This window comes from Haemaphysalis longicornis, unplaced genomic scaffold (assembly GCF_048455015.1).
Source record: "Haemaphysalis longicornis isolate Haplotype H1 unplaced genomic scaffold, Haemaphysalis longicornis Haplotype H1 scaffold_10, whole genome shotgun sequence".
NCBI lineage: Eukaryota > Metazoa > Arthropoda > Arachnida > Ixodida > Ixodidae > Haemaphysalis > Haemaphysalis longicornis.
Window position 1 is genome coordinate 18,383,752 of NW_027526204.1, and position 7,123 is coordinate 18,390,874.

The window sequence follows — 7,123 nt, forward strand, 5'->3', positions numbered from 1 at the left end:
CTTCGCAGTAACGGCTACCCTTCAAAGCTTGTGAGGACGCAACAATTGCGGGCTTCAGTTGCCTCCTCCGAAAGGGTTCCTGAAGAAGACAGGCAAAAACGCGCTGCCGTCCCCTACACGCAAGGCATCAGTGAAGCTCTTGCAAGGGTGTTTGGCACATATGGCGTTAAAACTGCACACGTGCCAACGAACAGGCTTAAGCAGAAGCTGGTACGCGTGAAGGACCCTTTAGAAAAATCAAGATTCCCTGGAGGTGCCTACAAAATTCCATGCAAGGATAGCGATGCATCCTACATAGTTCACTGGAAATTTTTAAAAGAAGAATTCAATAGCACCAGAACGATGTCAAAAAGGGCAATGTAAGCTGAAATGCCTTGGCGGATCATCACCTGGCTACTGACCACGTCATCAATTGGGATTCCGCAAGCATAATCGCATCAGAAAAGCGCCTGTCGACACTACTTTTAGAATCAGTGCATATTCAACCAACTAAAAACACGATTAACCGGTCGCGGGGTAATCTCCCCGAGATACACATGCGCACTCTGCGCCACCGAACCTATAAATAATCGAGACCTTTCACCCCCCTTTCATTGTGATCAAGGGACCAGTAGGGGCCCCAAAATGTCTTTATTTGTTTATTTGTTTTTGACCAGGCGAGTGCCTGCTTGTATTTCATCAACACAGAACTAACCCGCCTGAATCACCACTTTATAGACATTGAGCAATTCTTTGAATTGGTTTATTGTAGCAAGCAACCACTTTACGGACATTGAGCAATTCTTTGAATTGGTTTATTGTAGCAAGCTGTCTTGTTTATTTCCTTATTTTTTTGGCATTTCCTGTCTCATTTGAAATTGGGAGACCAGATAGCTTTTACTACGGGTCATGCACTGGTGACAACAAATATTTGATTTCACTTTAAACAATTTTGAGTTCTGTTTTATTGCTCACCAGCCAATGACCTGAAATATAAGAGGCTCTTAAAACATGTGCTGGCATTTCTTTCCTGCACTGTAGTACAACTAATCATGACTTTTATCATATTTTGTTCACAAATTGTAATATTTAGAAAGTATTCAGCTGAATGAAAACGTTATTTCAGAAGCATGCGCAATCAACAAGGCCTCAATGACTCTCCCCACATGGTTCACTTGTTTCTGTCACAAATAACCTGATTGCAGCCACATTCCACCCAAGACGAAGGTAACATACCCTCTGGGATGATGAATATTTAAAATGCCTTACGAGTAAGTGCTCAGCACATGAAATTGTGGCATTAAAACAGAAGATCCGTCTGCGGCATCCTTCACTTGGGGCACCGCTTGATCACAAACTTCGAGAAGCTGAAAAATGCTCCATGCGCCGCTCCAGCCAGCAGAAACAATGGAGGACGCAAGTTGGTAGGTGGACCGTTGGCATCCTGCGATTGTGAAGATTTTTATTTAGTAGATGCTCTTCTTTTTGTACCATTGTTCATTTTTCCTTTAACAAGCAGCTGAACTCCTGCAGGTTCTACGAATCATACAAGCATAATAAAATGCAGCAATGCAGAACAATTGGCAGGTTACCTCAATTTTTCTTTTCTAGGAATGAAAACAATGTAGGTAATCTATACACAACTACAATCAAACCTTTCAATTTTTACCTACTTCACTCCTAACAAGCCCGCATACACGTTAGACATGTGAGGAAGCTGCTACATTTATGCCCACAAACTTAATCAGGCATCAGAAATCGGCAGGGAACGACGTGTTACCTTTAAATGGCACTTTTTTTGTTCAAAACACGTAAATGGGCGAGAACGGCCCATAACTATGATTTCGTACCCTTATCTGGATTGGTTTTCAGGCAATGCTTACATCTCACTTCAGTACCTTCAGGTGGTGGAGATCTTTGAAAACTCATTGCGGGCAAGTGGGTTGTGTTCAAGCTCTCGCATCTTGCCAGCATATGCTGGATTCCAGCATTCCCAATTCAACGTGACGACTCGAATGTGGTGGATGCAAGAAAGAATAAGCACACGCCAAGGGCGTAGCCGAGGGGGGGGGGTCCAGGTGCTCCCCCCCCCCTTCTTCATAATGTTTTATGCCAAGGCTGGGGTGCGGTTTAGGCAGCCTGAAAAACCGCCTGAAGTTACCTGCAGTTTTAAGGACATTCTTGCTCACATAAAGCTGAAAACAAGGGCTATGTCAACGTCTGATCCCTGCGCCCGCTCCAGATGCTGTACCTGTCAATATATACAGCCCGGCTGCATTTCGCGCCGGATACACCGACAAGCACCGGGAACCTGCCACGAGCCGATCAAAACAGCCCCACTGTTTCAATGGCGGAACAGCACGGCCGGGGAATGGCAGAACAGCAGGAAAAGCCGCATATAGGCTTACATGTGGTCGGGAGCGTGTCATTCCTTGTCTTTACACTGGTACAAAGTATAATCACATGACAGAGCATGTCGCTGTATTTTGTTCAGTCAACTATCAATCCTTGATATGTTTATTTTCCCACTGACATCGCATTTCATTGACTATTGCAGATCCATAATTTCTGCTGCATAAAAAGCATTGCTCTGCCCATGTTGTATTTCCTCCACATCAACAAAACTACACAATTCTCCTTATTGCGGAGCTTTGTTTTTTTGGCACTATTCCACTGTTTCCTTGACCTCCCTCTTGGTTAGAATCAGCATTCTGTATTTGCTTAACCGGAATTTTACTGAAGCCATGTCTGTTTCGATTTAACAGATAGAAATATAATGAAATTTAAGAAACGTGCAACAAGCTCAACATTCAACAGCAGTGCAATAAGGTGTTCTGCTTAGCGCAAGTGTACTACTCACGTTACTAGCACAAAAAATAACAAAAGGCGATTACTTAAGGACGAAGACGCACGTTTGCTAGCTTCACCGCCATAATATACGAATGCGCCGCATGTACAGTCCACTGCGATTCGATGGTTGTCGCGGGAAAGCTACTCTTTCAAACGAAGCAGAAAGAACACCAGCTTTAGCAAATATTCCATGCAAGTTTCGTTATCGTCGGCGTAATAAAGGGCAACCAAGTCCAAGTCTGTGGTTGATAACAACGAATGTACAGCTTGAAACCCAAAGGGTGGCAAGTCAGTCGTTCGGGCCATTGTTGTATCATGGAACAGCCAACAAGGGAGCGAAGAGTGCGAAATCTCGATTTTCATGGTTCCGAAACGAAACCGTGGGCTGGTGGCACGCTTGGCCGCTCGATGCTGGCGCGTTAACCTTCAAATCGTACTCGACTGTACTTCATAGCTGACAAGAAAACTTAATAGTCCCTTTTCTAAAGGAAAATCTAAAACACGAGAATATTGATAGCAAACATTCAGTGTTGGCCTCCACTTCCTCCCGACGAACTTCGGGGACCGCGCGCCACTCACGAGCGCACTCATGATCACGCTCACGAGCGCGGGTCCGCCTAACCACCTGCTCTGCGGACGAATGATTCGCCCGTGGTCTGCCCATAGACCAGCGAACGGGAATTTAGGTGATCCTAATTATCATCACCATCTAAGCTCCTTAAAGGAGCCATGAAGAGAAAACACAAGTTTGGTTCATTCAAAAGATTGTCTCGTTAGAATCATACTGACACCACTTTTAACGTAAACTTCGCTCAAATAAGCTACATAATTAGGAAAAACGGGAATGGTCATGCGACCCACCAGCTCATTTCCCGCAACAGAACCTATAATGTCACATGAGCTAAGCTCTGCTATTGGCGGAGGCTGGCAGAAGCAGACGCCAATTAGGTAGAGCTTACAAACTAGACGAATGAGCGATTTGCGCTTAAATTTAGGGCACATTCTTTACAAAGCAATAAGAATGATGGGACAAACAGTGGAAGTTACGAAAGCACATGTAAACATAGAAGTACTGATGCGTTCTGCTGTACATACTGCGCACAGCATGCTTGGTTTAGCTGTGCACAGCACTGCGGGGCTTGGGGTTGTCTCAGACGACACTGGCCGATTGACGCAAGCAACGGTGTCTTACGTGACCCCATTTGTCGAGCGAGCACTGTTTCAGGGAACGAATATTTTCTCCCAGAACAAAAACAAGCCAGATTTAAATGCGGGCAAAAACAAACCAAACGCTTGCCACGGTATGGTGGCGCCATCTAGGTTACAGAACGTAAAAAAAAACGCGGGAACAAACCAACACCGCTGTACAGGGTGGAGACAACCTTTGAACGGTCCCGTGCCGCCGCAATTGGGCCAACAGGCTCAACGCGTTATTCTTTTCGTTTCCCACAAGACCCAGCAACGCGAAACAGACAATATGATTCAAACTTCTTCAGTAAACCGCGTTGCGGCGATAATTTTAGCGCGGTTTTGACACAATGACTTGCTTCGGCGGCGAGCGAGCAACCGAAAATGGCGGCGCCAGCGTATACGTGCCTCTGCCCTGTACGGCGGATGCGTGAATGAAGGTACTCTAGGCTGCAGAGCGGTCGACTCCTATGATGTCATTTGGGACCATGAAAACGCACGATTGAGCGGGAAAATCAAAATTTTTACCTAAATTGTTTAATTTCTCAGTGAATAAAGCACCGTTTGTATCCAGACAAGCGCTGGGGGCACTATAAAACACGAAATCTTTCGAATAAAACCAACTTGCATTTTCTCTTCATGGCTCCTTTAAGGTGGGCTTTACAGTTAGCGTTGAGCATACACAAATCGCATGTTAAAGTCAGTTATTTCAAGCATCGTTTGCAAAACAACGCGCAAGATGCCTTGCCTACATATTTCCCCGTCCCATCTTTTGGTCGACCATGGCCCCCCTCCACCCCCTCCCCCCCGAAAAAAAATTCCTTGCGCCTGGCAAACGCCCAATCAGGAGTACGTTCAGCATGCACGTCGGTTGTTTAAAAAAAAGGGTGTAATGTATTGCTCAGAAGACTCAATGCTTGCACGCATCTTGGAGCAGCAACGGCCTTGGCAGATGTGTTTGAGTGGTTTTCCTCTCTCATAACATCCACAGTGCTTTCAGGAAAAGCCCCAGGCCTAACAATTAGCATGTTCCAGTTAAGAATAATGCTGCGGATACTTTACATTTTTCAAATCTTTTTCTTTGTGGAAGGATGTTTGTTTATTGGCGGTACAGCACTAGCTTGCGTAAATCGCAGCCTTCAGAACCCCAATCAGGCATGTTTAAATGGTACAGGCAGTTACATAACTATTTGAAAAAGTGGACTGCAAGGACTGTCAATTCACATGATAGACATCCAAAAAATAGCTGAAAACAGAACTGGTAAGGCTTTATCGAAGACTAAACTACAAAGGTAATAACATTTTTGTGTCACCACCTAAGAAATATGGCTTCACCGTAAACATGACTAACACCAGGAAGTTCGTATACATGGTGATTAACTGCTACGCCCACATTATGATTTTGGGTGAAACTTTTGAGTTTTCCGAAATTAAGAATAAAGGTTGCCATTGAGCGCCTACATGTTAGGTTATGCATGAAACACCAATAATTGTTACGGGGGAGAGAACTTGTACATACAAGTGATCGAACAATATTCAAGTATGATAGCCCACTGTGCTACCAAAACTGTGTTTGAAAACTTACGTTCTGGCAGCCAAACACTGTTGACAATGCTTGTGGCTCTTGTCCGGTTGAATGGAGGGACGTGATGCGCTCAGACCGTCCAGAGGTCTAAAACGGGATGACACATGATTACCACACATGCAAGAATGGAAATGATTAGGTGCACGAATGTTACGTTTCGGGCAACACAACATTCAGCCAAAATCACTGCCCGCGTACCGCGGCACCGTACACATGGTGAGGTGGCTCGCCGCAAACGCAACGAAGCTTGCGAGGCGCGCACATTCGCTCGCAATCGATTCTCCCTCGCAATTCCCAACACGGCACAAACGACTGCGGTGATCAACGAAGCCGAAAACGCTGCGCAGCACAGTTTAGAGGAGTAGCCGCCCGTGTTCTGATAAACTACGCGTAAGACGTGGTTCGCAGTTGTGAACTCTGAAGCTGTTCAATATAGTGCTGCGGAATGGGAAACGTTACTGAGTTACTGAGCGCCACGGCGTTACTGAGCGCCAGTGTGTTTAGCGCTGAATGCAAGCACCACAATCTTTCGCACATCGCCTTTCTAGAGACGAGCCCTCTAGGTTCAACCTCGCCAGTTCAGTTAAACAATTCACACACGCGTGCTCCTGTTAACGAATCCTTAAAGCGGCGATGACAGCTACAAACGACATCCAGTGACAAGAAAGGCGGCAAATGTGACGAGACAGCTTACCGAGAGGAGCCGACGCAGAAGAGTGAGCGACGTTCAGAGGCAAGCGCCAACGAAATTAGCCGTCTTCAGGTGGCAAAGTTGTTCTCAAATACTCCATCGCGAAGTCGAACACGACAGACACAACCGAAGACGACGAGGTGCCCAATTAATCATAATAACTGCGCTTGTTTAACCGCACACCACTGTAAACACGTAAGACGGGTCACGGGGTATCTGTTCCGGAATCCGGCCACGCCGCCGCGCGCCGTACTCAGGGAATCGGCCGTTGGCAGGGAGTTGCGTAAACAAATTAAAACAACAACAATAAATAATTGCCTCTTTTACTGAATATAACATAATCTTTAGGTTTATTATTTATTGTGTGCATTATAATAAAGAAGCTTAGATATTTAAAGTTTACAAACACAAAACGCGAACTGAAGCTTTTGGCGCTCGATTTGAACGTTAAAAAAAGCAGCAGATAGTAAGATAACACTGCGCAATGAAATTTGGCAGTGTTCTAGTGTAAGTAATCGTATTATTATTTGGCGTCTGTTTATTTAGCGCCCGATTTCATGCCCCTACCTCCCCAACTTTTGTTTTCTTTTGATATCTGCCTTGTTCTCCAACGTTGTTTCTGCAGGAGAAACTATGTGGTCTGTTTATTGCATTTGTACACAATATTTACGGTCGCTAACAATAAGAATGGAATAAAATTGTGATTGCTAGTACGTTATAACTCCACTGAGTGACGAGAATGACTGTTGTCAGAGAGGGCTATGATTGTGCTGGTGGGGCAGGAGAGGAACAGGGAACGACGGAATGATGATACAGATGTCACAGTTCAA

The 7,123-nt window shown here is 45.2% G+C and overlaps 1 long non-coding RNA gene across 1 annotated transcript; it reads right to left on the reverse strand.

Moving 5' to 3' along the window:
• Positions 1 to 522: 522 nt before the first annotated feature.
• On the reverse strand, positions 523 to 6,504 carry LOC144157633 (uncharacterized). Its single transcript, XR_013319806.1, has 3 exons — positions 6,297 to 6,504; positions 5,603 to 5,689; positions 523 to 1,423 (listed from the first exon to the last, which is right to left on the reverse strand). It is a non-coding gene; the product is annotated as an uncharacterized LOC144157633 (long non-coding RNA).
• Between the last annotated feature and the right edge of the window lie 619 nt (positions 6,505 to 7,123).